Here is an 18,923-nt window from a genome sequence, read left to right as displayed (position 1 = left end):
ATAGGAGTATTACTAAATGTTTATTGTGTTTAAGGTAAAAATAAGAAAGAATTTAAGAATACAACTTTTCCTAAGTTATTTTTCTTTTTCTAGTATTTTTCTGGCTTTCCTGCATCACAAAATGTCACTATTACTAGTTGAAAACTTTACCTCAATTAAAGCATCAGTCACTGAATACAGCCTTGGGATGGTGGGGAGATCCAGATCAGCAAGTTTTTATTCTACAGTCCTCGTCATCAAAAGGGAAAATAATGTGACAACTTATAGATGGCACTTTTCTGATGAATAAAATCAGTAGTGTTCAATCTCAGATTTTTTCTAAAAGTTGAAAAAATTTGATGCCTTCTTTGGAGCATAAGACGTTAAGGCAAAAATGCCTTTGGTCAGGCACTTTGTATAGCACAGCAGAATATAACAAATAATTATGAAGTGTTTTGGATTGTGAAGAACCCAGCCACCATACTACTTTGGGTTGGTCAGTACAATAACCATCTCAGAATAATAAATTATAGTCAGTGTCATGATTACATACAGCTAAAGTCCGATGAACATATTCTGACTAATCTTATTAATGCCTTCAAAAGCCTTCCAAAGAAAGAAAAAATCCAAAAAGAAAGAAACGTGGGAAAAAAGATGCATCAGAGGGTATGCTGATTGTTGATTATTTTAATTAACATTTTCAGATTCATATTCCCTGTGACTTCACAATAGACATTCTATAAGTTATTTGAGCTGTAAATCTGGCCCGAGATGTCTTTTATAGGTATAAGGCAATGTCACTGAACCAGAGGGAGCCTATCATTTGCATATTCATGAAGCACAAGGTGGACATATCACAGCCTTCACCATAGTGTCTGCCAGTCCGAGTCATCTGAAAAATGGGTCATATACAGGAACTGATGCTCAAATCATTTCCACAAGTGAAAGAAAGAAAGCCTCACAACAAAGAGGAATTCCTCTCAATAATGCCGAAGCTGTTAAAGAGCCGCTGGAATTTGAAACATTGGTTCCTGGAAACTACAAAATGTCATCTGTATTCCTTTTTCAGGATTCTAGCTTTGGAAGCCGATTACTTTGAGGTTTATGTTCTTGGTAACTCTTGGGATTAGAGGTGCTTGGACACAGATTCTGGTGGCTTACCCAATCACAGCGGCAAAACAAGTAGGGAGGAGCCCTGAATCAGTAAAAGTTTGTTTGCACAATTGTCATGTGGTATAGCACCCTCAGCTCTTCCTCATAAATAGCAGTGGCAGAGCACCCTGACATGGGGCGAAACAACCAGCTGTCTACGGGTCTCGAGTCTCCTCTCCCTTCACCCCAGACTTGGCACATAACGACTCTTGCGCTTACAACAGGGAGCTGTAAACTGACCTAATCTCAGATCTATCAATATCTTCCACCGGTGAAAGAGTATTTACACTTTAGCATATGTTTTAACTCACTTTTAAAATTACTTCCCCTTTGCAAAAATACACTGGCACTTTCCCCATTCCCAGATTATGTGCAAAATGGAAAATATGCAGACATGGATTGTGTGTACAAAATTCATTCTGCCAAGTTTTTGAGATAATTCCAAGCTCAAAACACCTTTGGCCTTTCATCTCATCACCCCTATACTTACTTACCTTAGCATAATCCTGAATTTCATTGTTTCTTAGAGGTTTGTTGGCATTAAGAATTGTTTGAGGTGTTTATTGAAGTTCAAATTCTTGTGTGTGTACTTCTTATTAGTCTCCTCTTCTCCTGTGCAATCCTTCTGAAATAGGACTCTTATCATTCACATTTTGAGCAAGCACCCTAAGCTCATTCTGATCATGTGGCCCAAGGGCCCAACTTTGAGAAATGCTTAACATTGCCTATTCTTATTAGCTATTTCAAATCTGGCCTCTCTCTCCTTTTTTGCCCCAAATGTCTTTTCTGTGTACTTATTAGAAGGAATCTTATTTTTTAAGAGAAATAGGTAGGGGCTGTCTTTCAAGCCATAACTCAGAAATGACCATTCTGTTGCTAAGAATGTTTCAGAAGTGTGGATTTATGTGGACCAACACTATTTGCCTGGTCTCAGAGACTATAAGACAAAATCTTTGAATGGCACCAAGGATGGTAACATTGATCGTCACCACTAGCATGCTCATTGTGCTCAAGATAATTGTGGATCAGCTCTTTTATTCAGTTCCCTTCCATAAGAGTCCTATTCCTAATTGCACCCACCTTTCCCAAAGCCACCACCATTCTGTCTCTTCTCAAATTATTATAGCCCCAGCACTCAGGTAGCAGAGAGTGTGAAGGAGAAAAAGGAGTGAGCTCCATAACACTCCAACTTAGGAGATGTCCCTGTCTGCCTCAGCCTGGGATAAAAGCCCATTACCCTAAGACATGACAAGAAAACATTTTATCTATTGTCTACAACTTCATAGCCCCTATGGCTGTGAGAGAAACTAATTTTCTTTAAGAGGAAATGCCAGTTTTAGACTCATGCTTTTTTTCCTTTTTTTTAGGATTTTAAGTGATGTAAACAGCCGTGATAATAAATTTTAGGAGAGTTGTACCATTATGGAAACATTTTGTGATGTGAAAAGTTTAAACTAGGGTGTTATGTCACTTTTATCCACAGTGACAGAGAATAGAGGATGTGGGATATAGTTTCAAAGAGAGCAAATGTAACTTCAACATAGACATTGAAATACTTGCTTATGTTTTAATTATACTAATTATCCATTTTTAAATAGATCTTCTATCACCTTTAACTCTAAGAGAGCCTCTTTAAGTTGGAAAAGTATGGGGGTAGCATGCACCTTCAGGAATGTGGCTTTTGGACCAGTGAGGAGGGAGAGAACAGACACTCTTGAATCCAGATTGAATTTACAGCCCAAAGGGCAATCAGAGCATAGGTACAACCAGGTTCTGCATCAGACAATCAAAGCATTTCCTTTGCTCTGGTAATGCCCAGCAATGAAGGTACTAGGTGCAAACAAACCATATTTTTAAACATTGCCTTACATGTATATATAGTCATGTAAACTCATCATCAATTTAGATTCAACTAAAATGTAAGGTTCTCTTATAAGCTTGTTACTCGGCTAGATAGTTTTATAGAAATTCTTTAAATCTTCATGGATCAGATGAAGCATCCAGGCACCTATCCCAATCACACAAGTGAGAGGTAGGTAAAGTGTCTGAACTTACATCTGAGTCCATGCTTAGTTCTTTCCATGATAAAATATTGTTTTTGTCAATTATCTTTAATGTGGGCCATGTAAAACTGTCATAGGTGACTCTGTTAGTTTCTTAGGGATGCTGTAACAATTACCACAAATTTGGTGGCTTAAAATAATAGAAATTTATTTTCTCACAGTTCTGGGGGGGCCAGAAGTCTAATATCAGTGTCACTGGGCTGAAGTAAAAATGTTGGCAGGGCCACATTCCCTCTGAAAGCTCTCTAGGAGAGAAATCTCTTTTAGATCCTTGAGTCACATTTCTTGACTCATGGCCCTTCCTTCCTTCATCTTCAACGCCAGTAGTATAGCATCTTCATATCCCTTCTCTGCTTCAATCATCAGATCACCCTCTGCCTTCTGTGTTTATGTCTAATCTTCCTCTACCTCTATTTTATAAAGACATTTATGATGGTATTTAGGGCCTCCTTGGATAATTCAGGATAATCTCCTCATCTCAAAATACCTGACTTAATCACAACTGTAAAACTTTACTATATATGATAACATCCAGAGGTTCCAAGGGTTAGGACCCAATATCTTTAGATGACCATCCATTATTCAGCATATGATAGTCCATCTTCTAGACCTGCAAAATTCACACCCACCTCTTATGTAAAATAAACTAAATTCATCCTATCCCAACATCCCCCAAAGTTTACACCCAACATAAACTCCAGTCCAAAATCTCATTTAAATATCATCATTTAAGAAATCCCAAATCTCATCATCTACATAATCTAAATCAGGTGTGAGTAGGCTCTGGGTATGATCCATCTTGGAGCAAAATTCTTCTGTATCTCTGAATCTGTTAAACTAGTAAATAAAGTATTTGTTCCCAAAATACAGTTGGTGGGACAGACATATCACAGCAGTTATAGACATTTCCATTACAAAAAAGCAGAAAATGGAAGGAAGAAAAGTGTCACTAGTCTCAACCAATTTCAAAATCGAGCAGGACAAATATCAGTAGATTTCAGCACCTTGGAATAGTCCTCTGTTGCTTGAGGGCCCTGGCTCTGGGACTGTGGTTAGTCTCTGCCTCTGTACCTGTGGTTGTCCCCTCTGTGCCCAAGGCTCTTCCCTCACAATAATCTGGTGATCCTGCCTTTTTTTTTTTTTTTTTTTTAAAGCTAGCATGTGTTTATAGCCGAATAGTTTTATCAGTCTGTTTCCTGCCTGTACAGTAGTGGGAGTCTAACAGCTTTCCTTTATTTATCAACTCTCTTTCAGTCCATGCTGGCAGTGTTTCGGCTGATACAGCATTCTTGAGAACTTTGTGTGTCTCCTGTGTATGGGATAGGCATTCATGCCAGTAGTCACAGGGCCCTCCTCAGATCTTGCTTTTATAATCTCTGTTCCTAGCTTCTGTTGAGACGGCTGAGGGAACCGATCAGTCAAGTGCCTAATCTCTCTGGCACTAGATTAAGGCTGTCCAGCCACACCCTTGGCTTTGTCTTTACAGCACACTTCCTTAGCAGTGTACCTCCTAATTTAGCATCTTTTGCAATCTGGATAGGCTGAGAATTTCCCAGATCATCAAGTGTTGGTTCTGTTTTGCTTTCTTCACTTTACTCTTTCTTCTCACATTTTACTGAAAGCAGCAAGAAGAAATCAGGCTGCACCTTCAACACTTTCCTTGTAATTCCCCACAGTTACACATTTCCAAGTTCACCACATACAAGTTCCGCTTCCCACACAATAATACAGCTCAGTTAAGTGTCTGCCACTATGTAACAGGGACTGTCTTTCCTCTGGCTCCAATAACATGCTCCCTATTTCCTCTGTCATAAGAATCACTTTTATTTTTTATTTATTTTTTAAAAGTTTATTTATTTTTAGAGAGAGAGAGAAAACACAGAAGGTTCAGAGAGAGAAGAAGAGAATCCCAAGCAGGCTCCACACCAGGCTCCACACCAGCATCATGGAATCTGATGTGGGGCTTGAACTCACGGACCGTAAGATCATGACCTGAGCTGAAGTCTGACATTTAACCGACTGAGCCATCCAGACACCGTAGAATCACTTTTAACACCCATATTTCTACCAATAGTCTCTTTATAAAGATATATGTGTTCTCTAAGATACCGTAGGCTTTCTCTTCTGTGCTCTTTACTTCCTTCTGAGCCCTAACCAGAGTGCTTTCAATGTCTGTTATTTCTACCAGAAGTCTGTTTAAGACCATTTAGGCTTTTTCCATCATGCATCTCACAATTCTTTCAGCCTGTACCAATCCAATTCCAACATCCCTTCCACACTTGTAGGTATTTGTTACAGCAGCACCACACCCTGAGGTATCAAAATCTGTATTCTTTCCTTTGGCTGTAACAAATTACCACAAAGTTCGTATCTTAAGGCAATAGAAATTGATTCTCTCACAGTCCTGGAGGGCAGAGGCCCAATATTCATGTTATTGGGCTCAAATGAAGGTGTCAGAATGGCCAAGCTCCTTCCATAGGCTCTGGGGGAGAATCTGTTTCTCTCCTTTTCCAGCTTCTTACAATGACATTCTTTGGCTTGTGGTTTCTTCAGTGTCTTCAAAACCAAAGCATCACATCTTTAACTCTCTCCTTCTCTGCTTCCATCACCAAACTGCCTTCTGTGTGTGTCTAAACTCCTTCTGTCTGTATCTTCTAATAACGACAAGTGACAAGTGTTGTAATAAGGACATGTGGGTGGAAGGTCCACCTGGAGAATGATGGATGATCTCTTCATCTATGAACCCATAACTTAATCATACCTGCAGAAATTTTTTTTTCATAAAAAGTACTAGTCACAGGTTCTAGAGATTAGGACTTAATACCTTTGGGTGGCTATTATTCAGCATATCATACTTGTTATCTCCTAATACAGGTATGCTTGTGAAATTTGGTCCTTAATCTAGGAAATGAGTGTCTGAATAAAAATATTCTAACACAAATTTAGTCCATTGCACTCATTTTATAGATTAGGTGCCCAAGATCAAGTTAAAGTAAATGGCATGCTAAGGTGGCATGGTAAGTATTATGACACGACCAAGACTATGAACCGTATGTTCTCACTGCCACTGTTCATAGTGTATACACTCTTCTTCTCTAAATGAACTACCAAGAATTGATTATTTCTTAATTGTTACTAAATTACTCCAGAATCCAATTATAACTCTGAAACCAAAAGTATGTCACAGCTACCATCAATTTTAAAAGAGAGTAGTCATCATTTATAACCACTGATCATAGTCAATAGTAACCTTAGGAAAACTGGAGAAATATGAGAAACATTACATAGTAGTTCAAGGATTACATAGTATTTCCATTCAGAAGTTTGTATGACTTTAAGTTCTTAACATTCACTGGAGTAACAGTGGCCCTAACATTTTCAAGTTCTCAGAGCTGTAGAACTTAGAACCTAATATAATTTTAAAAGATAATTTACTTCAACCACATTTTTTTAGGTAGGTGGTATATTAATCACACTTTCCAGACCAAGTGACTAAACCAGAAAGTCTGAGTGACTTGGATCAAGGATATGCAGTTAAAAACAACAATTTACCTAGTAAATATATAGAAAGGACCCATTATAGGCCAGACTCTGTATTAAGGGCTTGGATGCAAAGGTCAATATGATATGTATAGTCCTTAGCCTCAATAAGTTTTCTGTGTATGAGGAAACTAGATGGATAAAGTAATCAAGTGTGGGAGAGTATTAAAATATGAGAGACAAGGTGTTTGGGGAGTGTTCGGGAAGGCTTCCTAGAGATGATATCTGACAGACAGTTGAAGGACCCAAGGTAGAAACATCACTCCAGCCAGACCTAGTGTGTGCAAGGTCTGGACATGAGGGCACAAGGCGTGTTCTGGAACTAACTATGACTATAATGGGGAGTATGGTAAGAAATGGGGCAAGTGGTCAGTAGGGAACAAATCATAAGGACCTTACATGACATGCTAAGGAATACAGATCTTTTTCTAAGGACATTGGGAAGAAATTAGAGTATTTAATAAGGAACTCACTTGTGCAGATTTGTGCCTTACACAGACCAAATTGGTTAAGAGTGATTTTGTAATGTGAGACTTGGAGAGTGACTAGGGTGCTCATGATAATATGCCAGAGTAAGAGGCACGTACTGATACTGTTCCTGGCAAACTGAGGCAGAAGATGAAGGTCACCCTTGCTAAATCTGGCCTAGGTCTGAGTCCTGACTCGCTTACACTGTCTCACTTCAGCCTGACACTGTAACTTTTAGACTCAAATTTTCTCATATAAATATAGTCTGGAAACCACAATGACTATTTTACCCATTTTCTAGAAGTTTTCTGAGAATCAATTCATGAAAACATTAAAATACTTCATAAACTATAAAATGAAGTAAAGTAGTATGATATCAAGTTTCTGTCTAATTTTATATTAGGCCATGACTTAGGGATCCTTTCAGAAAATGGGATAATGAAGGGCGCTAGGTTGACTCAGTCAGTTAAGGATCTGACTCTTGATTTCAGCTCAGGTCATGTGGAGCCCATGTCGAGCTCTGTGCCCAGTAGTGAGAATTTCACATTTAGAATCCCAGTTGGAAGTTTACAAGCTCATCCTTCCAGCAGTGATGAGGTGGACGATATTACCTTTACTTAACAGTTACAAAGATCACAACCCAATAATTTGCCCAAGGCTACAAGGCTACACAGTTTCAGAACCCTGATTCTACATCCAGAAGTTTATCTCCAAAGCTCATGGTCTTCATTATGGGTGTGATTACATATGCTGTCTGTGTCCTATTCCTTGTTTGTTTTAAAAATACATAAGTATTGGGGTGCCTTGGGTGGCTTAGTTGGTTAAGCATCTGACTTTAGCTCAGGTCATGATCTCATGGTTTGTGGGTTCAAGCCCCACATCAGGCTCTGTGCTTACAGCTTGGAGCCTGGAGCCTGCTTTGAGAGAGGAGTCTGCCTTCCTCTCTCTGCCCCTCTCCCACTCACGTTCTGTCTCTGTCTCTGTCTGTCTCTGTCTCGTCTCTCTCCCTCTCTCAAAAATAAACATTAGGGGCACCTGGGTGGCTCAGTCGGTTAAGCATCCGACTTCAGCTCAGGTCATGATTTCACGGTTCGTGGGTTTGAGCCCCACATTGGGCTCTATGCTGGCAGCTAGCTCAAAGCCTGGAGCCTGTTTCAAATTCTGTATCTCCCTCTCTCTCTTACCCTCCCCTGTTCATGCTGTCTCTCTCTCTCAGAAATAAATAAAACATTTTTAAAAAATAAACATTAAATTTTTTTTTTTAAAGTACGTAAGTATATTCTTTTGCAAGAGAAGGAGCTGTATCTACTTTCTTTCTTTTCCTAATCACCTAAACCAAGTAAATCTGAGATCATTTAGAATTAAGAATGACAAGAAAAAATATACAACAGGAGCAAGTAATATTGAGGCCTCAGTAGTTGCCTTTGGGAATCTACTGAGAAATGACAAAACCCTACCCAGTGCTATGTAGATTGTAGGAACTTCATCAAAGGGACTATTTTAAATTTTTAAGTAATGATGAATGCTAAAGATGATGCAATTTGGTGTAGGTCAGAAGAACTACTTTTTGTGTGTCCCTAGTATAAAACTAGTTTTGAGTTTTGTTTGGCTGATCAAGCTAAAATTTCAGTATGGTTAGGTAAGGTCCATTATACTGTAATTTACATATTCTTTTAAAATATTTCCCTGGTTGCTCTTTGTTTTTTCTTTACTTTATAATGTAAAATAAAGAAGGCCAATGTTAAATGAAAATTGTGTTAATATAATATTTTAGCAGAAAAGTTAAGTTCTCAAATATAGGGATGTTTACATTCCTCCCTCTCACATGACATGCTTCAGTGTATTTCACTTTGTATTTCATAAGGTAAGGTATGCCCCCAGCCTGTAAACTCTGTTCCAGGCTGTTTGCCTGCCTCTTATTACCTAGAAACTTCATGTAAGCTTCTGCACCCACATGCTTCTGTGCCCTCTTTTAGGATATTCTTACTCCTCTCTTTTTATCTGTGTCTAGCTGGAGTCCTTATCCTCAGTGTGACCCTGCCCATGTCATTCATGCATCCCTTGGGTTATCTTTCATTTAATTTCTGCTCTGCTTCTTTAGCTGTTAGTATAAATTGTCTTATATTACCTTCCAACTCCTCGGGAAGATCTCCGGTCTCTGTCTCTAGAGGTAGATTGCAAACCCTTTAAGGCTATGGGCCAAAAAGGTCACAGTCATGGGATGAGAAACAAGAACCTTAGCTACAGAATTTATGAGAGCTGAGCATCTGTGATCACCCTGGTTTAAAACCATATCATAACTTGGAACATAGTTTGTCTTGAAATATGTAAACATCGAGTCACTTTTCCCTTTTTGCCTTTTGTGCAGTCACCTGTCTTCTTCTAGTCTCTAGTGACTTGTTTTGTCCCTATTTTTCCCCTTAGTTCTTTTCTAATATGTCCTGAACTCATTTGTTGCCTTCTACTTACTTTCGGCTCCTTGCTCTTTCCTCAAAGTACCTTCAGTTTTCAAGTATCTGGTGTTAATCTCTTAATAAACCAGAACTTTACTCTTTTCCCCTCAACCTTCAGAACATTATGAACATTACAGTTGAAAATCTTAAATAATTTCAGATGCTCTAATGTTTCCTTTTCTAAAAATGCCAGTGTATTCCTCATTCCTGCCTCTTTCTTCAGTTCCAATATTTTTAATTCTCACTTCAGCAAATAATCTAGCTAGTTGGCTTCCCAGCCCTTTCCCTTCAAACTTTTTCTTTATGAAATACCCATTTGATGAGGGTTTGTTATGCACCAGACACCATTAAGCAACTCCATGCACTAAAGTCTGACTTCTTCAAACTTCTCCCCAAACCCCAAACTCAGTGTGCCTATTCTGTCCTTCTTGGAGGAGGTACCAAACCCTCCCCATGCTGTTCTTCCCACCTTCAAAGGCTGCTTAGTCAATGAGATTTAGAATAGTTCCCAATTCTTTTAGAGTATTCTCCTTGTTTCTTCCATAGCATTTACCCCAATTTTTCATCACATAGCCTTTTTTTTTTTTTTTTTTTTTTTTTTTTTGGCAGTGTCTTTAGAGTGAAGCTCTCTGAGAGCAAAACCAGGATCTTTTTTCAGTACTGTATATATGCGTCACACAGTATCTGACACAAAGCAGACACTCAATTTCTGTTGAATGAATGAATAATCTCATTTAATCTTTACGGTATAGGAAAGAGGAAGGTATTGTAAATGTCATTTGTTTTACTGATGGCAAGTTGCCAAGTCCTACACTATTGCCTGGCAGGTCAAAGCCTCTAATATATAGACTTCTGTGTCTCCAACGCTCATTTTCAATCCAGGGCCATACTTGTAATCACTGTTCATCAAAGCCCACACTTTTAATCCCTCTATGCTGCTGCCTACTTAGCAGGAACTCTGCATTTAGCCTTTTTTACTTTGATACCGTGGCTGTGATTATTTCTATAGGATTCCTTTTTAGATCACAGGTTCTCATTTCAGTTCATTTAACGTGCAGTCAAATGCCAGGGCTTGGGTTATATTTCCCTTACACCTTTCTTGTCATGTTAGCCCTTTTGCAGTGCTACTCATTAGCTTGATCTCTTTCCTGGGAGTTCAAAACCCTTGTCTCCATCACTCTAGCCCAGCATCTCTTCCTCCCTTCCACAGTCTGTCGAAATGCTCGATGGCTTCTTCTACTTTTCATCTGGTTTCTAACATTCTGATTATATGTTCTTTACCATCCCTCTTGCTTCCGCTTTAAAGCACTTCTGTAGTTTTGTTGATCTAGTTTTTACAACATAATCTGATCAACATCCTTAAGCACTTTTCTTTTTCATATTTGTGGAATCATACCCTTCTATAGAGATGTTCCAAAAACGCCCTAGAAATCTGGTTTACTATGTCAGTAATTGCCATTATTAATAGCATTGTAAATCTACTTCACTTTAGATGAGAAATACCTTGCAAATTAATATCATGTGTTATCATTTTCCCCATGTTACAAAATGTTAATTTTTCTTTTAATAATTCTGTCAATAAGTCAAAGCTATTTATGCGTTGGAAATCTACTTACATCTGTGTATCTATATAATTTGAAACCAATTATAAAAAGAAGCCTGACTGTTAATCATTATAACAGACCAATTTAACTTATACAGTCAGATTCTGTATACAATAAAAATAAATTTAATTCCACAATCAATACAGAAAGGTTCTTCTTTAAAAGAAATAAGTGACGTACACTATTAATTCAAATTCTAACTCCTGTTGGTATCTTAATATCTTTCTAAAAATATATGTGCATTTCTATATTTGGTCAGCCTGGAGTATATATACATGTGTATTTTATATTTTTTTCCCTTTGACAACCAATATTAATGGAAAAAATGGGTTTTACTTTTAAGAGTTACATTTGGCAGGGGTATATAGAGAAGCTGTATGTTTAAGGGAAATCATGGAAGTTGGAAATAGTAAAGACCTTTATGATTAGCATTCATCTTCTCTGAACTAAAGGATGACTAAAATAGAAGAACAATAGTTATTGGACTTCCTAATTCATCTTCACTTTCTCTCATAAAAAAGGCAAAACGTAAGGAAATTGGCAAAGTAGCTAGTAAGTGTTACGTGTACTCCAGTGATTTAAGAGAAAGGTAAAATGAACCTGCAAAGAGAGTTATTGGACATAGAATATTTAATCTGGAGAAAAATGCAGAATCACCAGACAATCAGCATTCATGGCAGAAGGTGCTTATCTGTGATTTGCCTATTTCACTAAAGGCAAGGATATAAGAAACTGGCCTGAGTGCTGGGATAAGGGAGAATTTTCAGTGCAGATTCAAAATGAGAAGAGACTTCTGTGGGAGTATGTTGAAATTACATTGCTGAAGACTTTTATGCATAGAACATAAGTTATCTGTCTTGGATGGTGAACATCCAGAAAGATCTAGGCTGCTGCTCCAAATGTAAGTAACATGGCATGTGAAGCAATGATAATGGGTGACTTTCCCTGGCCTAAATGATATGTAACAAGTTTGAATACCAGGGAAAAGGAAAAAGAAAATAAGAAAAAGAGGAGAAAGTAATGGAGAGGTGAAGGGGCAAAAAAGTATCCTGGATTCACAGTACCTTAGAGGCAGGGCTGTCGCAGATGTCTAATATTTCAGATTACAAATGCCTCTAGACAGAATTACTATAAGTTGATGAGCCTTGAGGGTGCCTGGGTGGCTCAGTTGGTTAAGCATCTGACTTTGGCTCAGGTCATGATCTTGCAATTCATGAGTTCAAGCCCCACACTGGGCTCTGTGTTAGCACAGAGCCTGGGACCTGCTTCAGATTCTGTGTGTGTGTGTGTCTCTCTCTCTGCCCCTCCCCTGCTCACACTCTGTCTCTCTCTTTCTCAAAAATACATAAACCCTAAAAAAAATTTAAACATTAAAAAAGAAGAAATTGATGAGCCTTGAATTGTAAAGACTCTATAACATGTCAAGTTATCCTCAAACAGGGGCAATGACTTGAAAAGGGTTAAAGATGAACTAACACACATGTTTATAAGTAAAGCATGATAACACCAGGTCTTTGAAAGACAATAAAGATTATTGGAAATAACGATAAAGACAATAATGATTATAGGAAAATGCTCTTAAAAAAAAAAAAGTTCTCGGGGCGCCTGGGTGGTTTAGTCGGTTAAGCATCCGACTTTGGCCCAGGTCATGATCTCATGGTTCGTGGATTCGAGACCCGCATCGGGCTCTGTGCTGACATCTAGCTCAGAGCCTGGAGCCTGCTTCAGATTCTGTGTCTCCCTCTCTCTCTGACTCTCCCCTGCGCACGCAGTCTCTCTTTGTCTCTCTCTCTCTCTCTCTCTGTCTCTCAAAGATAAATAAAATATCTTTAAAAAAAAAGTTCTTGATTTTGCACTTAACCATTGCTACATAGAATTAGGTGCAGTTAACCCAGACTATCCATGATTAAGTTATAGTTGTGGTGGAATTATTAGGTTATGTTTAGTTGACATTTTACTATAAGTTGGGTATACATTGACTTAATTAATAAGTTACCTCTTCTACTACGGTTAATTAGATGGTTCATTAATCTCTCAATGTCATCATCCATTGTAGGAAGCATGCTAAACATTTGAAAATTCCTCATTAATGATAACACACATACTGACAGATTAGATATAGGTAAAGGTGGACAGATTTAGGCTGAAGAATTATTAGGTGAACTATAAAATGAGGCAATGCTTTACTGCCAGCAGTATGAATCTTTCAGATGGTAATTGGATGCACGTGTTAGCAGCAGTAAAAAGTCACTGTCCAGTTGTCCACCTTACATGGGAATCTACTCTGAGTGTCTTTTTTGATTTATTGTTCCAATTAGAACACAGTGTTCAAAGAAAGAACACAACTGACCTTATTTAAAGGCAAGAGAGCCTTCAAGGCCATTATTTGGTGGGTGACCTGCCTCCCTTTAAGTTATCTTGAAACTTTCTATTTGTGTAAAATCCTTACTGATTAAATATTTGGTTTTAAACTGATTCTGTAAAGCATCGACACTGGCTTCCCAAGATGCAGGTATATTTCCTTTCACTAATTTGAAAGGCCTATGTCTAGGTTATCACTTGCTATACTGACTGACTGGCACAGGTAAAGATTAACAGGCAGTGAAAAAAAAAAGAGTGCCAATTATGAAGAGTAAATATTTTTAACCTGCAAAAATAAGTAACAAATACCATTGGTCAAATGGTAAATAATCTTCAGTGGTTGCAATGTACCATGAAAAGTGAAGACATTTCTGTATAAAGGGCTTGAGACAAAATGAAGTTCATTATTTTCTAGACTGTGATAAAGCTGTTTTACAATTACATAAACATAAATTTTATGTCCCATCTTAAGGAAAATTAAAAGAGAACTTTAATTTCTGGGAGGAAAATACTAATATTTTACTTACTTACGTTAAGCAAATATCAACTATTAATGCTAACAAATGTTGGAACAGTAATACTAAAAACGTCATCTGAATTACTCCTTGTTGCAAAGTTCACAGAATTAATGTTAAGATAGATTAAAATCACTTTGAACTAATACACGTGTTACTCTTCCTTCTGAAGCATAATAAAGAAATATCATTTGTACTACAATTTTGGATAAGCATACAGACATTTAAGGCTTAGGAAAGATGTAGATATTCCCAGGCAGCTCATAAATGTGAGGAACATTAGCTCCATTTCAAATGAGCTGTCAACTTTTTTCCAACATTTTGGCTTGTGGAAAGTCAGACGTTTGGATAATAAATGGGGTTTGCCTCTGCACATGAAGGTAACTGCAGGAATGTAAAGTGCTCATTCATGTTCTACTGTAAGTTCATTAAACAGTAAAACAAAACAAAACAAAACAAAAAACTGGAAAAAGGCTTTTTGCTCTAAACCAGACAGTAAAAATTTGCATGCATTGGTGTTTCCCTTGTTTTATAAGACACTATTTTTCTTTTAAATTCTGTGCTTAAACATCATTTTGAAAACACCTGTTTTTAAAGAGGGGTCCATACCTTTGCCTCTTGGGATTCCTGAAATACCCAAGACTACCTAGAGATTGGCGTTTCTGAATTCTCATACTCCGGTATTGGCATGTGATTTCTGCCAACTGTTTTCTTGGGTTTCTTCTAGTAGAAGGTTATAAATCAGGTTTATGAAGAGGAAACTGTGTAATTGTGCATTTTTAATGGATTTATGATAAAGCCATCAAAGTGGAGGGTCCATATGGTAGGAATGCAGTAAAGGTAACAGGACAATGTCATGTAAACATTAAATGCAGTGCCTTCCATCTTCATAAATCCTCAATGCACATGATTAAATGCTGCCAGTTATAAATTATGCAACCAAACTCTAGAAACAATCACAACTTAAATAAGACACCGGTGGAAGCCATAAGTTGTGTACAGGTTTTCTTTCCTAAAATCCAAAATAAAATAATTTATTAGATGATATTCAAGTCCCTATTTCCCTCAACACTTAACTTTCTCATTTTATGTAACTTCCTCCAATAAGCCCCAGTCCTGATTTAAAAGTAATAATGCAAATCTTTAATCCCAGACAGTAATTTGTCATTTATATGTGACAAAAAGTACCTTTTTGATTTGCAGACTCATTTTAAAGCCTTCTTAACATGTATATAGCTTTAGGTCTCTAAGATTTTGCCCTTTTTAGAGTCATATATCAGAAGTTTCTGCAACAGCCCACTTTCACACTGGTATTTACAACCAAATTATTTTATTACATGTGGGAATAATTAAACATTTTGTCCTCAGCTGTAAACAATTACTATATACAATGACATTCATGGATTTTCTTAAATATATTTCTAATGCCCTCTGTTAAAAAGGTGAGATCTGTGTACATGTATTTTTTGTTTCCCTAAGCAAATATATTCCCAAACAAAATATGAGAAGACGTATTTCACCTAGAGAATGCATTAACATTGTCTGGTGACATATAGCCACCTGCGGTGATACCTTTAACATATTTCATTTCTGTTCCACTCTCAATTTACTACTGTTCCAGTTTGAACCCGAAGAACTGTTGGTGTTCATAAGCAAGAAGAACTAAGACTATGGATAATTTGTTTCTTAGAGTTTTGAGATATTTAATTCTAATATATTGGCATCAATGTTGCCAGTAGCAGAGGTAAAAGAAATAATGTAGACAAATAGATTTAGGCTTGAATCCTGACTCTGCCAATTTCCAGCTGAATGACCTTGGGTAATTAACTTTTTTCAGCATATTTTTCATCTTTGAAAAAGTACGGATAGTTATATCTAAATTATAGGACTATTACGTGTCAAGTGAATACGTATTTGAAGAAATCGGGCACTTACTACACAGTACATCCTGATTCCTCTATTGTAGCACAATCTCCTTTCCCACAAAGACCCATAAGCACTGTGGCTTTCCATTTTGAGAATATCCATTTTTGGCTGGCTCAAGTTTAGGGATACATTGTCTTTTCACCAAGACTCCCCTTTGTACCAGTGACAAGATGGGAGAAGCCCACAGCCCACTCACATCCAGTCCCAATTGCAAGGGTACCCAACAGCTGTATCCAGCCTTTCCAGGAGGCCAGAACTAGAGCAGAGTGGTAGTGTTTCAAGGGCAAAGCTCTAGATATAAAGAATGATAAAACAAACTTAAATGAGCTTAAGCATATCTAGTGACAGATACACCACAGCTATTCTAGATTATTCAAGCTTTCTTACACTTCTAGCAGGAGAAACATAATTCATCTTTGCTCCCTTGATTCTGTTTTCACATGGCAAAAAGCAAACAAAAAATCCACACACACACATAAACGTTTATAATCACCCAAAGCACATATAATATTTTTAGAACCATCCAATTTCTGGGAGCCAGCTTTGGAGGTAGAAGTTAAAAATGATTTTGCAGTGCTTATGGGTGATTTCCATACTTCCTTTTTGTTAGTATTCTGCTGGCAAAAAGCCAGTGAAACAGTTGTTTAATTACCCAGGACATCCCAAACATGGAACCTCTCAGATAAGCTGTTACTGTATTTTAGCGGCAATAATACTAGGGTCAAAAGTAACAAAGAAAATTAAGCTTCAAATAAGCAAACCTCAAAAGAACAGCTTTGTGTATTGAAAATAATTAATAACTTGTTTAGGAAAATGTTACTGAAAAGTGGTTTTTGGACAAGGAACTGACACTCTTCAGAAACCCTAATATTTAACAGGCTACCATTTGGTGGGCTGGCTGGCTGGTTACCCTGTAGGCATGGCAAAAGTTTGTTCACATGTAATTATGCAACATTTAGACAATATCTTAATGATACCATGTAGTTCAGCTGAATCAGTCCAGCTGGAAGTCTGGAGTAGTGTTCTGATTACCCAGCCACATGTGAAATTAAGGCTTTTTCAACCTTTACTTTTCACTTGCTATGTCTTGATACAGATGTTCTTGGAAAACCTAAATTATTTATGGTTGACTTTATTTAACAAAGTAAGCCCCACCCCCTTTCATTTTCAACCATTGATTAAGATTGCATTACTACATGAGCTATTATATTTTAATAAGGACTATTGGTATACTTTATCATATGGAAGGGATATTATTATATTTTGGACAATTAGGATGGGAATTTTCCACACTAGTTTTTATGCAATAAAAACTGCATTCTTTTCTCTTTGCAGATAAATCTTACTCAAAAAAATATAATTCAATGTATACCCCTAGCAATCATTTTATTAAATAATCACACATGATTATTATTTTAGAAAATAGTCATTTAAGTTGTATAAACAAACTAGTATAGATTGGTCCTTGCAATAAATCATAAAGATACTTAAAATATACCAATAGCAAAATTAAGTTAGAGTCCAAAAAAAAGGCATTGTGCTCGAGTTTAAACAGAAAATGTATTATATTTATCTCCATGAACTAAAAATACACAGAAGAGCTTCCATCTATGGGAATTATTATTATTATTATTTTAACTCCCAGCTCACTCTTCATCATGTGTTTGGCTCACTTCTTCCCCATCATCTTACTTGGATGACACCATGACTGTTTTGTTTTAGAAGTGAACAAAAGTATTAAATTTTTAACCAACAACTATAACGCCGATACATAGTATAGTACCTAATGAATTCAGGTAACAAATGACTTTCGAAACAAAAAAAAATCATAAATGACATTATTTCAGCCACCTTCTATGAATCAGAAACAGAAACAGCTCTAGTATTAAATGTAAGGTGGAATACTTTAAAATACTTTCACAAGTATTTTTATTACTTATAAACCTGTTGCTAATTTTAGTAAATGGAAACAGGAGCAGAAGTTAATGTCGAATGTATGTGGATCTCCAGATAAGAAAACTAAGTCTTAATTCTTATAAATCTTTATTTAAAAAGAAAATGCTAAATTCTGATTAACTGTTTTTTCCTGTTGGTACCAGATACTTTTCTGGGCCAAGTTCTCTTGGAATGTATGACCCATGTATTTAAGTTTGTTGGCAAGAAATTCCCAAACAACTGACACATAAAGGTCCCTTAAAAAGGTGACTTGGAAGGACCATTGAGATAATGCTAAATAGTCATTAAAGATGTGTAAATGTCATTGTCTACTGTCTTCAGTGTGCCCTTGCATAGCCTCGGGCTCCTTTCAAATAGCAGTCAATAGAGGGTGAATAAGTCTCACCACTTGAAAGTAACTAGGAAAAGAAGCCAACAGAGTAATCTGGCTTTGCTGGACTGGTTCGAGAAGAGACACAATATCCACCCTCCTCCTCTAGTTCTCCCTCCCCCTACCCAGCCCACACCCCTGCAAGAAAGAAAGAAGAGAAAGAGCTAAAGAAGGAAAGAATGAGAGAAAGGAAAATGGAAAGAAATGCAGAGGTGGGGCGGGGTGGGTAGGGGGGTCATAATTTATACAGAGCAAAAAACTTCATCCAATGGAACAAACTATAGCCATGGAAACAGACTTATGACTTTTACTTTGAAAATAAAAGAATGACAATGAAATTTGTGTGAGGTCTGTGTGAATCCAGTCCCAGATGTTTACAATGCTGTAGTAGTATGGCTCTGCAATATGAGAGGTTTCAGAAGAAATGAGTACAACAGGACACCACAAAGCAGCGCATATGCCATTGACAATGCAGACATGAGCATCATGTTACCAAGAGAGAAGGCAGGCAGAAGACAAATAGCGTCGGTGGTGCC

General features: G+C 37.2%; 1 protein-coding gene across 1 annotated transcript in view; it reads right to left on the bottom strand.

Moving 5' to 3' along the window:
• Window positions 1-18,923, bottom strand: part of FGF10 (fibroblast growth factor 10) — an 80,677-nt gene that overhangs the window by 60,758 nt on the left and 996 nt on the right. The window lies entirely within an intron of this gene.

This window comes from Crocuta crocuta, unplaced genomic scaffold (genome assembly GCF_008692635.1).
Source record: "Crocuta crocuta isolate KB4526 unplaced genomic scaffold, BGI_CrCroc_1.0 scaffold409, whole genome shotgun sequence".
NCBI lineage: Eukaryota > Metazoa > Chordata > Mammalia > Carnivora > Hyaenidae > Crocuta > Crocuta crocuta.
Note: the sequence above shows the minus strand (reverse complement) of the source record. Positions and strands in the feature narration are given on the sequence as shown.